Consider the following 15,964-nt stretch of genomic DNA (forward strand, 5'->3'; position numbering starts at 1 on the left):
CCTCCCTTCCGAGGAACGAGCTCCCCCCATCGATTCAGTGTTGGGGAGTGCCACGAATGGCCTCACTCTTCCGTACACTTGTCTCCCCCCCCTGCCACACCCCGATCTCTGGCGGCTCCGTTTCCCTGATGCGTGTCACCACCTGCCTGCCACCTCCCTTCGGGGGAGTCCCCCACTGTCCTCTTTGAGCTCTGCCGACCGGCCCCCCGCGAGTAAGGGGGGGCAGATTGTGGAGTCCGTCTTCGTGGCTGGGATGGCCCTGCGAAGCCCAGCCTGGCTTTTTGGGGGGGGGGATATTTTGGCTCCCCCCCTTCCTTTTGCTGGCACTTCTTTCTTTGCATTTGGGGGGAACCTCTCGGGTGGCGCCCCTGGCGGGGCCTCGGCTGGAGACCAATGTAGTGGTTAAGTGTGCGGACTCTAATCTGGGAGAACCGGGTTTGATTCCCCACTCCTCCACTTGCACCTGCTGGTGTGACCTTGGGTCAGTCACAAGCTCTGGCACAGCTGTCCTTGAAAAAGAGCAGTTTGTGTCTGAGCTCTCTCAGCCCCACCCACCTCACAGGGTGTCTGTTGTGGGGAGGGGAAGGGAAAGGAGTTTGTAAGCCGCTCTGAGACTCCCAAGTGAAGGGCGGGGTATAAATCCAATCTCCTCTTCTTCTTCTTCTTCTAAGCAGTGGCGTCTTGCGAGCAAAAATGCAACTTTGTGAGCGACTGGCATTAAAGTTGTGAGGGAGCGATTTGGACTGCATACATCAGTTTGCTCTGGAACCATCCTCCCTGAGCTAAGGCAAAAATGTGTGAGCCAGAGCCTAAAGAACTGTGAGCTAGCTCACACTCACTCGGCTTAGAGGAAACACTGCTGGAGACCCGGGAGGGAGATGGGCTCACCTCCCTTTGGAATTCCTTTGCAAGAGAACCGCCACTCCTCCCAAGTCAGCAGCGACGGAATGTCCGGGAAGGTGAAAATGTCGTTCCCCCCTCCTTGCATATTGTGGTTTCAGATGTCCAGACTGCTGCCCATTCGTTCTTTGTCGATGGGACGGGCCAGTTCCGGGTGTGCCGGTTTCTGAGAGTCCAGATCCCTGGGCCCTGATCTCTTCCAAAACCTAAAAAGCTAAGTCATAGAGGGCCCACAATAAAAACTTAATGTGTACAGTATAAAAAGATACATGCATTTATTAACGAAGAATTAAAAAAAACATACCTCATGTAAAAATACCAGAATGTAGCACACAAGGGCCAATGGACTTGACCTGACGTGTTTCGGCCTGTAGAGGCCTTCTTCAGAGATCAAATACAACGAGGAGCATATTGGCTTATATCATAATACAGTACAATCATACAGTAATGCAAGGTAGATACGAGATGGACCAGAAATGGACTTGACCTGACACGTTTCAGCCTGTAGAGGCCTTCTTCAGAGATCAAATACAACGAGGAGCATATTGGCTTATATCATAATACAGTACAATCATACAGTAATGCAAGGTAGATACAAGATGGACCAGAAAAGAAGTGTTGCAAAGTGAAACCAGTAGGCATAGAATAAAAGTCTAAACGAGGCCTCCGAAGATGCAATCAGATGCCAAATGATGTTTCACGGATCATAATTTCTGGTCCAGAAAATGCCTTCCAGAGATTGTTTCGCTACAGTGTCCTCAGTAAAGTTGCCCCTTAAGCAAAGAACAGTGTCTTACAGCCGGAAGCTGGGAGGGGTGGAGGAACGAGGCCAAGTGCGATCCGCCTGATCAGAGCAGGGGAGAAATGCTCCGTGGCAGGAAATCAGCTCCTGCTTACCTCATGAACTCTGCACCCCCCCCCAGTACACATGGCGTCATGCTGAAGACTGACGGGTTTGATTCCCCACTCCTCATCCAAGTGAAGCTGCCAGGTGACCTCAGTCCAGTCCAAGTTCCCCTGAAATTCTCTCAGCTCCACCTACCTCACACTGTGCCTGTTCTGCGGAGGGTGTCACACTGCCACCATGTCACAACTCCCCCCCCCCCCCCCCCACCTCACAATAGGGCCTCTCTGCCCGCACCTTTGCCTCGGGCTGTCTTAGAGACAGGGGCTATATATCACTCTCTTGGGGTCAGTTCAACCAGCACAGTAATAAAGGAGTGTAAAACAATTTGGTAGCTTTTTGTTCTTGGTAGCCGAATACCTTCAAAGGCGTGACTCATGGGCTAGAGACTCCGTCCATTATAAAAGTATTTATTAAAAAGACAAATATAACCAAAAGGTTCAAGTAAGGGAAAGAACAAATATACAGAGCACAAACAAAACAAAGAAACCTTATCTTACTAAGTACATACAGACGTAACCTTGCGCTCAAAGCTCACTGCAGCATTAATAGGCTTGGGTTCTTGCCAGGAACAGCTTCTCCCGCACAATTCCCGGCCTTCTCCCAGCGTTACTTGAGCTGCTGCACCAATATCTGACACAGCCTCCGGCCTTCCTCTAGCCTCCCTGGCTGTTTGTTTGATCTGTGCTATTCCCCTTAAATAGTCACTCAGGTGTCAGACAATTAGAGGTAATTGCTACCCAGCACGTGGTGACTCTAGATCATGAACTGTCAAGATCTTGGCTAGTCACAGTTAAAGTTGACAGTTCACAGCTCCATGGAATGTTGCAACTGATTACAGGTAACAGGTGTTTGGTGTCAATAGTTACCCTTTCTCATGCATGTGGTTCTGCTACAACTTACTGCTGCCTTCTCAATGCAAACACTTACACACCAAGAGGCCTGTTACGTGACAGAGGGTAAAGGAAGGGAATTGTAAGCCGGATTGAGATGCTTTAAGGCAGAGAAGAGTGCGATATAAAAACCTCTGTATGAACCCCTCCCTCCATCCCATGGTGGGGGGAGCACAGGGGCTTCTGGCCTGACCCAGTGCGTGGGTCAGAGGATGTGGGCCGGAGACAGATTTAAAAGGGGGGGGGGACTGAACCCAAGATATGCTCTAATACATGAGGGTCAAGCTAACAAAATAAGTTACTGTAAAAATACAAATATTTGTTATGGTGTAAAGTAAAGGTAAAGGTTTCCCTTGCTTGAAAGCCAGTTGAATGCGACTCTAAGGTTGCGGTGCTCATCTCCGTTTCCAAGCAAGCCAGCGCTGTCCAAAGACTTCTCCGTGGTCATGTGACTGCCATGACTAAACACCAAGGCACACGGAACGCTGTTACCTTCCCACCGAAGTGGTACGTATTTATCTACTTGCAATTTCTTGCTTTCGAACTGCTAGGTTGGCAGGAGCTGGGACCAGAGACGGGAGCTCACTCCGTACACAATAGTAAAAGATAAAATGCGTTAAAAGAAATGATCCAAATATCAGACTCTCAAAACTTTTTTACACACAGAGCTGATAGTTTTACATATACAATTGACGGGGCTATCTTATGACCAGTAGACCATACGCGTTTTGGCCCCTTAGGGCTTCCTCAGTGGTCAGTATTACTATTGTAAAACACATACATCCAGAAATAAATATACGAATAAACGATTTTCTTTAGAGCCAGGTGTTGCTTTCTCATGTAATGTGCAATTGTTAGACGTTTACACTGTAGGCAGTGGATAATCTCTCATGATAACTGCACATGCTCCCCAAATGGTTCTGGTAACAAATATCCAGTGTGTCTGTATGTGTGTGTGTGGAATTTCACATTACCCAGTTTCACCCGGTTTCAAGCCGGCAATCATCCGTTTTGAAATGAACCGGTACAGGGCTGCCATTTCACACAGGGCTTGCCCCTACCGGAAATGAGCCGGTTCAGAAGCGGTTTGGCATTTCAGACTTGCACCGCTTTGTTTTCCCGCTGTTTTCCTCCTGCGCGGGTGATCGATTTTTTTTAAACGTTCGATTTATAGCGCTATAGCAGTATAACAAAACACTCCATGCATTTCAATGGGATTGATATAATGCTATTCCGTTATACTGTTATAGCGTTATAACGCTATAAATCGAACATTTTAAAAAAAAAAACCAGCCGGAGATCGCCCGCACGGGCGAAAAAAGGCGGGGGGAAAGCGTATCGGAACCGGGAGAGGGCACTGGAGACCACTTGGAAGTGGATGACAGGTAAAACGCTTCAGTCCCGGTTCCTAAACGAGACTGAAGCGTTTGTGTATGAAATGGCAAATAGATAACGGAAGGGAACCGGTTCTCAAACGGGTTCTGTCTGAAACGACAGACCAGACCCCGTTTGAGAACCGGTTCCCTTCCGGAATCTATCGCCTGTCTGAAATTCCCCTGTGTCTTCCTTTGATGGAAGAGACACATATCCATTTTCATGTATTTATTTCTGGATGCGTGTTTTACAATAGTAATCTTGACCACTGAGGAAGACCCTAAGGGGCCGAAACAGATGTGGGCTGGAGACCAGTTCCCAAGTGGTGGCCCTAGCCGAAGATCTCCTCCTGAGTCAGGCAGAGGAGAAGAAGCAGTTAGAAGAGGTGAGGGGGTTTCCTCCAGGTGTGTCCAATTCAAGCAATGATATTGGGCCTTATCCTAAAGGCTCCCTGCCAGATAATTGCCCAAGTTTTGATCATCCAAGTGGGAGATTTCATGGCCTCCTTTAGCAGCCTCTTCTAATGGAGAATTTCTGATTCCTCCAGATAACTCTGCAGGTCTGCTGATGGAAGGGTGCGGAGTCTGGGAGTGGGGCAGGATCCATTCCTTGGTCTCTTTTCCATTCCATCTCTTTCCCCTCTCCCTCACTGCTGTTTCAGATGTGGGGACCATCCCTGAAGATGGAAGCCACAATCCCTGAGGCGGAAGGAGCTTCCTTGGAGCAAGGGCAGGGGGCGCAGGCCGTGGAGCGTGCCCAAGATCCCCTCTCCTTGGGTAAGGACCCTTTGTGCCTGCATGCAGTTGTGCACCCCGTGAATGTGACAGGCAAGAAGTTCAGATCGGGAGAAAAATAAATAGTTCTACACACAACAAAGAGGTAATTTGCGGCACTCGATGTCCACTAACTCTGATGACTCCAAAAGGATAATAGACAAATTCCTGGAGGTCAATTTCTCCCATTATTTAAGAAGTCCATATCTCACCTTCCTTCCATAAAAAGAAATCAAGTTGCTGGGGGTTGGGTGGGGAGGTAGACAAATGTTGGCAGAACACAAGTCCCACAGAAGTCTGAAATACGTTGGTCACATTTATAATCCCTGAGTCTCATGTGTACCATGTGCTTCTCTTCTGCCTAGCCCAGAATTCAGTAAAAGATGTTTAAAAATGTGTTCAGTGTATACAAGGAAGGGGTTGTGTGAATCAGGGAACAAGCAAGCCAACACCCTTCCTTCCTCCTTTGTCTCAGGAACAGGCAGTGAAGAGATGCTGTTGAGCCGTCATGTTTTCAGAAGTGTGGAAAGGGCTGCTGTACCTCCAGTCCAGGTAGGAGAGGTGAGTGTTGCGGGATTCTCGGACCCCTGGAGTATTTCCCTGGGACCCTCCCGTTCCCCTTTAGTTCTTTTCTTGGCAAGGGAGTGAGCTTCCTAAGGACAGAAATCACTTTAGCACTTACATATCTTTTAGGATAAAAACATAATATTTCCATATTCAGCGTAGAGCACTTCAACACAAACATAGTGCACTAGTATGAAATATGGAGCGCCCTGGTCTAGTCAACAGGAGCTCTCAGAGAGCTGATTGAAGACCAGCCCAGAGCAAATTTATACCCTCAGTATCCAAAGTTCAGCCTACATGGAGTAACACAGTTTTAGCAGAAGAATATCAAAATAAAAAGAACAATATTCACCTTGAATTCATACCGTAGTTAGACAGTCAAGGATGTTATGTATAAACTTTATTGTGACCGTATTGGAAGGACAGACACAGCTTCAGCAAGTATGTTGCTGGTCAGAAGCTGCAAACTTTTTCATTAGGAGTCTTTGACACAATATGAGGGTGAAATGGTCGACCTAGAGAAATGAAAACTATTCTTTTTGGAGCAGAGTGCCTGGTCAGGCTAGAGAGAGGCTTGAGAGATGACAGTAGCTATGCCTGCAAAGTCTTATGGTAGAGGAACCAAACAGAGAGGCCTTAGTTAATTCAGGCTGTTGTTCAGAAATGCCCCAGGCTTGTTGATTTTTCTGCCACAATGAGTTGAGCAGGGGGGACAGCCTGGGTCTCTCTTCCTTTCTCAGGGGAGCTTTTGCTCCTGCAGTTTCTAAAAGGTGTCTGGGCGAGAGATCGTCTGAACACCGTTCCTTTTACCCTGTCCAAACCAGACATCTCATACCTTACCAGACTACTTCCTTCCAGGGTGCAATCTCTGCCTGGCATGATCTCTGAGGAGGGAATCTGCTTTTCCTTTCAGGGTCCCTTTTCATTTGAGGAGGTCTCCATCGATTTCACAGAGGCAGAATGGGCCCTGCTGGATCCGGGACAAAGAGCTCTGTACAGGGAAGTCATGCTGGAGAACTACGAGAATGTGGCCTTTCTAGGTAAGGATCTTTCCTTGGTGCCAAAGGTGCAAATTACTGCCATTGTGAGGAGACATGAATCAAAATATTGACGAGCTATTCACAGCTTTGAGGCCTGTCCCGCTACTTGTGGGGGAGGGGCCCTGTGGCTCCCTGGCAGAGCATCTGCTTGGCATGTAGAAGGTCCCAGGTTCAATCCCCGGCATTTCCAGTAAAAAGGATCAGGTAGGAGGTGATGTGAAAGACTTCTGCCTGAGACCCTGGAGAGCCCCTGCCGGACTGAGTAGGCAACACTAACTTCAATGGACCAAGGGTCGGATTCAGTATGAGGCAGGTTCCTGTGTTACTGGGTGTGTTCTTGCCCAGGGGCAGCAGAGACCAGTGTTGTGGCCATCACCCAAGCCAGAGAAGGTGTCCTGGCATGAGGCAAAAGTCAAGATGAGAGGCCCTCAGAAAGACTCTGGAAGGGATCAGATCCTCATTTCTCTGTTTCCAACCTTTACGAGACACCCTTCCCCCTGAATGGGATTACAGACATCCACTCTACCTGTGATCTGCAAACGATCCTGTCAAAAACCAAAGACTGGGTCTTCCTGGGTCACTACTCTTTATACCTGAGCAGCACCCAGTTCAGTGGGTTCATGTGAAGAGAGCACCGAAGTAAAGCAGACCCTTTTTAAAATATTATAAAAGTTTGTTAAGGATCTTTCCCTTATAATAAAAGAGTAGTGGGGACCAACGTTCTAAAATGCCCGCCTTTAGTGTTTGGCCGGAAGAACTGCCACTCAGAAGACACTGGCTGGGTTGACTGGCTGCTTTGTGCAGTCCCGCCCAGCGTTTCAAGGTCTTTTGCATATGGAAGCTGATTGGACTTCACTCCATTCCACACCTCAAACTCCCCCCCCCGCAAGGCAGTTGGAATTTTCAGTTGCATATGGGAACTACTGTATTCTGAGGTAACATATGTCCTCACTAACAACACATCACTTAACATACCTCATAGGGTAGTTGTGCGGATCATACAGGGGAGAGGAGAATGATGTCAGCTGCTTCGGTTCCCACTGCAGGGAAAGACTGCCCTTTCCCTAGACAGCTGGAGAGCTCTTAAAGCTTTGGTGCTAATTCAAACTCTCGACAGAGTAGTGTTTCGGAAAATCTTTAGGAATTGAGCCGATGCCTCCGTCGCCTGGCTGGAGTGGCCGCGGGGGAGTCTGGAGTCGGGCGGCCGCTGGTGGGAGCCGCGGGTGCCCGGGCCGAGATTGGGGGGGCAAGGCGGGCGACAGAAGGCCGATGCCTCCGTCGCCCGGCCCTCTACAGAATCCACCCCCCAAACCTCCAGGTATTTCCCTCCTTAGAGCTGGCAACCCTACATTCCCCTCAGTGCCTGTTGGTAGGCAACTAAGCTTGGTCCTGTCACCTACTTTGGCCTTTGGGAGAAAACACATTGGGGCCAGTCCTGATAGGGTTGCCAACTCCAGATGGGAAATTCCTGGAGATTTGAGGGATGGAGCCTGAAGAGGGTGAGGTTTGAGGAGGGGTGGGACCTCAGACAGGTACACTGCCATAGACTCCACCCTCCAAACCAGTCAGTCCCACATAGGGAACCATTGTTGCCAATCTCCAGGTGAGGGCTGGAGAGCACTCAGTATTACAACTGCTCTGCAGAAGGGAGGGCAGAAGTCAGCTGAAGTCAAAGGGGCAGATAATGGTAGGTTGGTGGCTAGCTGGGAAGGAGATGGGGTTGCCAACTACATGCTGACAAATTCCTGGGGATTTGAGGGGTGGAGCCTGGAGAGGGTGGGGTTTGCAGAGGGGTGGGACCTCAGACAGGTAGAATGCCATAGACTACACCCTCCAAACCAGCCATTTTGTCCTGGGTAACAATTGTTGCCAATCTCCAGGTGAGGGCTACAGATCACTCACAATTACAACTGCTCTTCAGGTAGCAGAGATCAGTTCCTCTGGAGAAAACAGTGGACTCTGTCATTATACCCTGCTGAGGTCACCACAGCAAATTGACACTGTTTGCCCAAAGCCAGAGCACACCCCCAGAGCCTCTTTCTAGATTTCGTTGTATTGCTTTCACAACGGGCTTTACTGCTAGTTTAAAAATAAAACATCAGTCTTGATAAAGATAAGGATGTTAGCTGCAGGAAGACTCAAGTCACAAACACCTGCAACTCAGAGTAGGCCACGTAATAATCACGTAATACCTTGGGGGAATTAGGATTCTTTTCCACATAGATCTATTCCCCTTATACTGTTTGGGATTGTGAGCTTTGATCTTGACCATGGTTTCATCCTTCCAGAAGAACTTTTATTCATGAATTTCTTTCCTCTCCCATATAAAAATGATCACTTTCTCTCTCTGTCTCTCTGTGAATGAAGGCAGGAGTATAAGAGAGACTACGGTGGAGATAGACAACGGCCTTGCATCTAAAGAAAGGCTGAAGATTTTCTCAAGAGGATCACAAGAACATATTTCCTTCCCAAATGAGCTGGCTGAGAGTGAGTATCCTTCACGGTTATGTCATGGGAAAAGGCAAGAAAGTCCTATGGGGGATTTCTGATTCACTTCTGAGCAATGTTTCATACAACCATACAATGAAAAAAGAAAAAAGAACTGTGACAATTTAGCACTTAATACTATATTCATAAGTCATAATATACAATAACAGAAAATAAGTAATATATATAGTGAATGTAGACGATGGTTTCCGGAATGGTGTGCCGTTTCGACAATGATCTTCTAAAGAAGGATGTGTACATAAACAGTCTTTCAACAATTCATTTATCTTGGTGACGTGTTGCAAATATACTGTTGATTCACTTCATCATAAAGCTATGCTTACAGCTATGTTCTTCAATGGGCAATAATTGCTGAATTGAAGAACATAGCTGTAAGCATAGCTTTATGATGAAGTGAATCAACAGTATATTTGCAACACGTCACCAAGATAAATGAATTGTTGAAAGACTGTTTATGTACACATCCTTGTTCAGAAGAAGATCATTGTCGAAATGGCACACCATTCCTGAGACCACCGTCCCCATTCACTATATATATATTACTTATTTTCTGTTATTGTATATTATGATATATGAATATATTATTAAGCGCTAAATTGTCACAGTTCTTTTTTCTTTTTTCATTGGTCTTAGTACTGTGCCCATTCTTGTAACTATTCTCATACAACCATACAGCCAGCTGGGGAAGGAGGGAGGGCCTGAAATCTGGAATCTCAGAAGGTCCTTGTGGGCAAGAGCTCAGCTGTGTCACTTGAGGGGGTGAGGAATCCTTAAATATTATGGGGAAAGGTGGAGGGGTGGTTAAGATCAGCTAAGCTGGACAAGACCAAAGGGCCGTCAGTCCTTTTCTACTGCAGTCACATAGATGCCTTCGAACCTTACCAGCCCTCCCAGGTGCTAACAGGATTGCGCTATGTTTCCCAGCAGAGGATTATCAGAGGAATAAAGAGGATGAGGAACTTAATCAGCAAATGCCAGATAAAGTTAAAAATGAAGACTTGAAAGAAAATGTCACCAATCGAGGCGGACCGATGAGAAAGAAATGTGGTGATACGATTGAGAAGAGAGATGGAAGACAGCATAATGTACATATTCCAAAGCACAGGATAAAGAAGACAAGTAAATCCATTCAGTATGAAAAGTACTTCAGAAACAGATCACAGCTCTTCGTACACCAAAGAATACACACAGTCAAGAAACCTTTTGAATGCTCAGAGTGTGGAAAGAGATTCAGTGTGAGGGGGAATCTTCTATGGCATCAGAGAACCCACACAGGGGAGAAACCTTTTGAATACTCAGAGTGTGGAACGAGATGTACTGTGAGTGAGAATCTTCTAAAGCATCTGACAATCCACGCAGGGAAAAAATCTTTCAAACGTTCACCATGCAGAAAAAAATTAAGTCAGAATGGCAATCTTCAACCTCACCTAAGAACCCGTATGAGTGAAAAACCTTTTGAATACTCAGAGTGTGAAAAGAGATTCAGTCAGAGTCACTATCTTCAACGGTATCAAAGAACCCACACAGGGAAGAAACCTTTTGAATGCTCAGAGTGTGGAAAGAGATTTGGCAAGTGTGGCCATGTTCTACAGCATCAGAGAACCCACACAGGGGAGAAACCTTTTGAATGCTCAGAGTGTGGAAAGAGATTCAGTCAGAGTGGCTATCTTCAACAGCATCAGAGAACCCACACAGGGGAGAAACCTTTTACTTGCTCAGAGTGTGGAAAGAGATTCAGTCAGAGTGGCTATCTTCTACAGCATCAAAGAACCCACACAGGGGAGAAACCTTTTGAATGCTCAGAGTGTGGAAAGAGATTCAGTCAGAGTAGTAATCTTCAACAGCATCAGACAACCCACACAGGGGAGAAACCTTTTGAATGCTCAGAGTGTGGAAAGAGATTCAGTCACAGTGGCAATCTTCAACAGCATCAGACAACCCACACAGGGGAGAAACCTTTTCAGTGCTCAGAGTGCGGAAAGAGATTCAGTCACAGTGGCAATCTTCTAATGCATCAGAGAACGCATACAGGGGAGAAACCTTTTGAGTGCTCAGAGTGTGGAAAGAGATTCAGTCAAACTGGAAATCTTCAACAGCATCAGAGAACCCACACAGGGGAGAAACCTTTTGAATGCTCAGAGTGTGGAAAGAGATTCAGTCAGAGTGGCACTCTTCTACAGCATCAGAGAACCCACACAGCAGAGAAACCTTTTGAATTCTCAGAGTGTGGAAAGGGATTCAGTCAGAGTGGCAGTTTTAAACTACATCGAAGAACCCAGATATGGCAGAGACCTTTTGAATGCTCTGAGTGTGGAAAGAGATTCAGTCAGAGTGGAAATCTTCTACAGCATGAGAGAACCCACACAGGGGAGAAACCTTTTGAATGTTTAGAGTGTGGAAAGAGATTCCGTCAAAGTGGCCATCTTCAAATGCATCAGAGAACTCACACAGGGGAGAAACCTTTTGAATGCTCAGAGTGTGGAAAGAGATTCAGTCGGAGTGATAGTCTTCAACTCCACCAAAGAACACACACAGGAGAGAAACCTTTTGAATGCTCTGAGTGTGGAAAGAGATTCAATCAGAGTGGCTGTCTTGAAAAACATCTCGGAACCCACACAGGGGAGAAACCTTTTGAATGCTCAGAGTGTGGAAAGACATACAGTTGGAGTTCGCATCTTCAACGGCATCAGAGAACCCACAAAGTGGAGAAACCTTTTGAATGCTCAGAGTGTGGAAAGAGATTCAGTCGGAGTGATAATCTTCAACTTCACCTAAGAACCCACACAGAGGGGAAACCTTTTGAATGCTCAGAGTGTGGAGAGAGATTTAGTGGCAGTGTCCAGCTTCATCAAAGAAACCACACAAAGCACAGAAAGAGATTCAGTCAGAGTGTACTGCATGGAGGAATCCACTCAAGGAGAAACAATTTAACTTCTTAGTTGTGAAAAAAGCTTTTCTCCTATTTCATACCTAAAAGACAACCACAGACCATGCAAAGAATTGAAAAGATATAAACTGCTGTCAGAAGCTTAAATCCACACAATAATCTTATGCTAACTAGGAAGAAATGTTATAAACACTCAGAGTGTGGAAAGAGCTTTATCCAATCTTCAGGTTCCTCAGAGAATCCATACAAAGCCGAAACTTTCCTATACCTGGTTTTGATGAGATTCTTCAAATGCCCTGGTGCTGGAGGTTCAGAAAGGCTGAGAACGTAGTTACACAAAGAAAGGTCTGTTTAGTTTTTCCCCTCCTCTGTGAAATTTGCTACTTCAGGTTATCTGCCATTCTAACTCTGGCATCTTTAAAACTGGCAACAATACTTCTTTTCCCAAAGTGTATGAAGGAATAGACAAGTCGAGAGGGTAACCGACATCTACAGCCTCTCTCCTATTGTTATAACCAGGGGTCTTGTTGTAGAAAAAGAGCTGCCGGAGCTCATTAGCATAACTCATTAGCATAACTTATTTGCATATGCCACGCCCCCTGACATCACCGGAAGTGACAGAAGGCCACACCCCCTGACATCACCGGAAGTGTGTCAGAAGGCCCGGCTACTTACCCTCCTGCTTCATCCTCATTCCCAAACGGAATGAGGATCGAAGCAGAGGGCGGGGTAAAGAAGGGGGCGGGGCTTCACCACGTGACCGCCCCGCCCCCTAGAGGTTCTCTTCCGGAGCTCCGTACCTGAGAGCTCCCCCCCGACTAGAGCCCTGGTTATAACCATAGTGTGACCAGTCAGTATCCTTAATTCACAAACATGTTTATCCAACAAACAGTTCTAGCAAGGCATTTCTCAAACCTAACCCCTCCACAGTCCAGACTGCTGTGAGGGTTTTTTTTTAATTTGTTCTTGGAGCTTAAAGTTACAATAAGCATAACAGAGAACATAGCAGTAACAGATACACAGTATAAAATATATCAAATAAACATATGATTAAAAAAAACACCTAAAGCTATCATAATTTGCCATTTGGGTTCTGCTGTGAGCTTTTTGGGGACCTCACCACTTTGAAACCCAAGGAATTCTGGCAGTAGGATTAATTTGGGTTGAAAGGGAAAGGTTGTGTCCCCTAACCCGACAACTCAGTATGTTCTAAGGGGTCAGACCCCCCCCTCCCCCACAACCCACCAGTATTGTGGACATGGAGTTGGCAGGGGAACCTTGTGGGGCACGAATTCCCTAATCTAAGTTGTCCTTCCCTCCCCACCTCCAGATTCTCGTACAGAGAATTAGGAGGGAGAAGTAGGATTCCCTCCTCCTGCTCTAAACACCACCACTGCCACCACCTGTGCATGTGCTGGAAATGACCTGGACTGAACCCTGGGCCAAGGTGTTCCCCCCCCCCCCATGTCTTCCTCTTCAGAGCCTCCCTTGAATTCCTCCATTGAGATTGGGCCATTCTGGCACAAACTGAGAACATTCTCTTTCTGTCCCCTTACTTTATTTTGGAGAGGTATCTGCATTAGAGTTGGATACAGGCCCGAAGGGGGGAAAATATCCTCCCCAGAGGCTTAATGTGTGTGGAAACGGGTATCTGAAGAGATAAATGACATCCCATGAAGCCTCTGTTAAAGGAAGACTTTTCCCATTGAGGCACTTGGCATCCCTAGATTAAGTGTTTCTTTATGAATCAGACAAAATAATACTCAGCTAAGGAAGAGTCATAGCTCATTAAATATATTATTATTTGTATCAGATAAATTAGACTTTGTGTTTTCTGTGCTTTGTGGGTTCTTTGAACTCTCCCCAGCTGTGATTTGAGTGGATTGAAAAATTAGGGATTTGTATTTAAGGGGATTGCCCAGTTGGTCTGCATACTCATTGTATCAACATGATTATGTAGTTTATATTATGATTCCTGTATGTAACTCTGTCATACAATACATAGTTATAATAATGTGCTTTGTGGGGGTTTTCTTACTGAGTTGGGCTTCATTAGATGTGTCGAAGGTTAGTGTAGCATGTCTTTTTTTCAATTGTATATAAAGTTCTAAATAAGAAGTCCTCTTTCAGACAATTGATGAATGAACCTAACCCAATTTCCTCTCGTCCATGATGTGGGTCAGTTAAGTTGAAGAGCCAGTACAGAATGTCAGGAAAGATTAAAAGATACAGACTGGCCTGACGTCTGGAAATCCCCTAGTATGACATCTAAGATCTTTGCAATAAGTTTTAATTCATTTAAGGTTGTTATTAGATGGTACTGACCACCAACAAGGATCCACCATATTAATCCCAAATTCACCCCAAAATGCTGGAAAAATTGCAGACAAATAGTTGACTAATTACATTGATGGTGGCATTAGAAGAAGAAGAAGAAGAGATTGGATTTATACCCCGCCCTTCACTACCCAAAGGTGTCTCAGAGCGGCTTACAAACTCCTTTCCCTTCCCCTCCCACCAACAGACACCCTGGGAGGTAGGTGGGGCCGAGAGAGCTCTTGACAGAAACCGCTCTCTTTCAAGAACAGCTGTGCCAGAGTTACAGAATGACAAAAACACACAAATCTTGGCATTTCTTTGGAAACTCTTGCTTATTCTTTAAAAGCCTTGGTCACGGGTAGGTGGAGCCTGTGGAAGTATGTTGCTCATTAAAGCATTTTGGTCACAAATCTTAGGACAAATATACATAATTACTGGGGGGGGGATTACCAGCTCTACCGGAAATAGCTCTCCTTTCCAATGGGATGAACACTGTAGGGAGCACAAATAAAATTACATTCTTATCTCTTAGCAACAGCAAGAATTATTATAGCAAAAAAATGGAGAGAAACATCAAGCCCAACCATTCAATTGTGGCAAAATAAGCTTTGGGAGATTTTTTTTTTGGAAAAATTATGCGTCAATCTACAAAAAGTAATATATCAAATTATCAAAGGACTTTTCAAGCCTTCTGGTTCCCTGTAGGGGAATATTTAGTAGAAAGAGAAATAATACCCCAAAACCCACATTATGGAGACCTGATTTACTTTTAAACAGAAAACACAGCTATAGAACTCAAGTCCTGTTTTATTTACTGTATTTAGTATAAACTTTGTTAGAGAATTGTAAGGGAGAGAAAATTTATAATATTAGCTTGATAATGCACGATAGACGCGTTAGAAGGAATTGATTAAACATTGTAGAATTTGTAAGACCAATGAGACGATGTATTACAACATTTTCAAAGTTTGTTATTGTTATATATTTGGTTGTTTTCCTGTTACATTGTTAAACTGGATTATTAGCTGAAGAGCCGGGGTGATGGGTCGTGGCTTGTTGGACCTGTGTTCAGATCCACAGTAGGCCTGGATGCTCTTGCGCTGCCTTTCAGCCAGTCACATTTTCAGGCTAACTCACCTTGCAAGGTAGTTGTAAGGATTCAGTCTTTGTGGCGGAAGCATCTACGAAAAGATGTGTTTGATAGGTGCAGAGATCTCAGGACTTGCAAGGACTTGTGGGAAGCATCTCATTTCTCCCTCCCCTCACAATTTCATATTTCTTTTTCCTGAAAGACTCCATAGCAGCTACTCATTTCATGCTTCTTCCTATGTGACAGCCACCTTCATTTAGGAAAACTATGGGCCATGTTCTGTGAGGCTGGCCACTGGGCCAAGCCAACCTGCAGGGTAGGGAGCCCTCAAGGAGAGGCACCTCACTCCTCCCCCCAACACTCTAAAAATCCACCCCTGGTCAGCCCCCATATCCGCTCCCCTTTCCCTGCCTCTTTCTCTCCTCCTTAGCCTTTCACAAACCTACCATTTATCGCCTCCCCATCTTGTGCTGTATTTATTTTTTGTTTGCTTCCTTTCAGGGGTCATTTCATAGAAAAAGAGGTCCAGGAGCTCAGTAGCATAACTCATTAGCATAACTTATTTGCATATGCCACACCCCCTGACATCACCGGAAGTGTGTCAGAAGGCAACACCCACCGCTCAGGCTCCACTGGACTGTTTTGGATTCCTAGCTATTGGGGGGGGATGTGCAGATCTGTCCTCGCAGAGGAGGGAGAGCTTGTACCTGAA

General features: G+C 45.8%; 1 pseudogene; it reads left to right on the forward strand.

Moving 5' to 3' along the window:
- Positions 1-947: 947 nt before the first annotated feature.
- LOC107115703 lies at positions 948-11,745 on the forward strand (annotated as a pseudogene).
- The last annotated feature ends 4,219 nt before the right edge of the window (positions 11,746-15,964 follow it).

This window comes from Gekko japonicus, unplaced genomic scaffold (genome assembly GCF_001447785.1).
Source record: "Gekko japonicus isolate JY-2015 unplaced genomic scaffold, Gekko_japonicus_V1.1 scaffold3271, whole genome shotgun sequence".
Classification (NCBI taxonomy): domain Eukaryota; kingdom Metazoa; phylum Chordata; class Lepidosauria; order Squamata; family Gekkonidae; genus Gekko; species Gekko japonicus.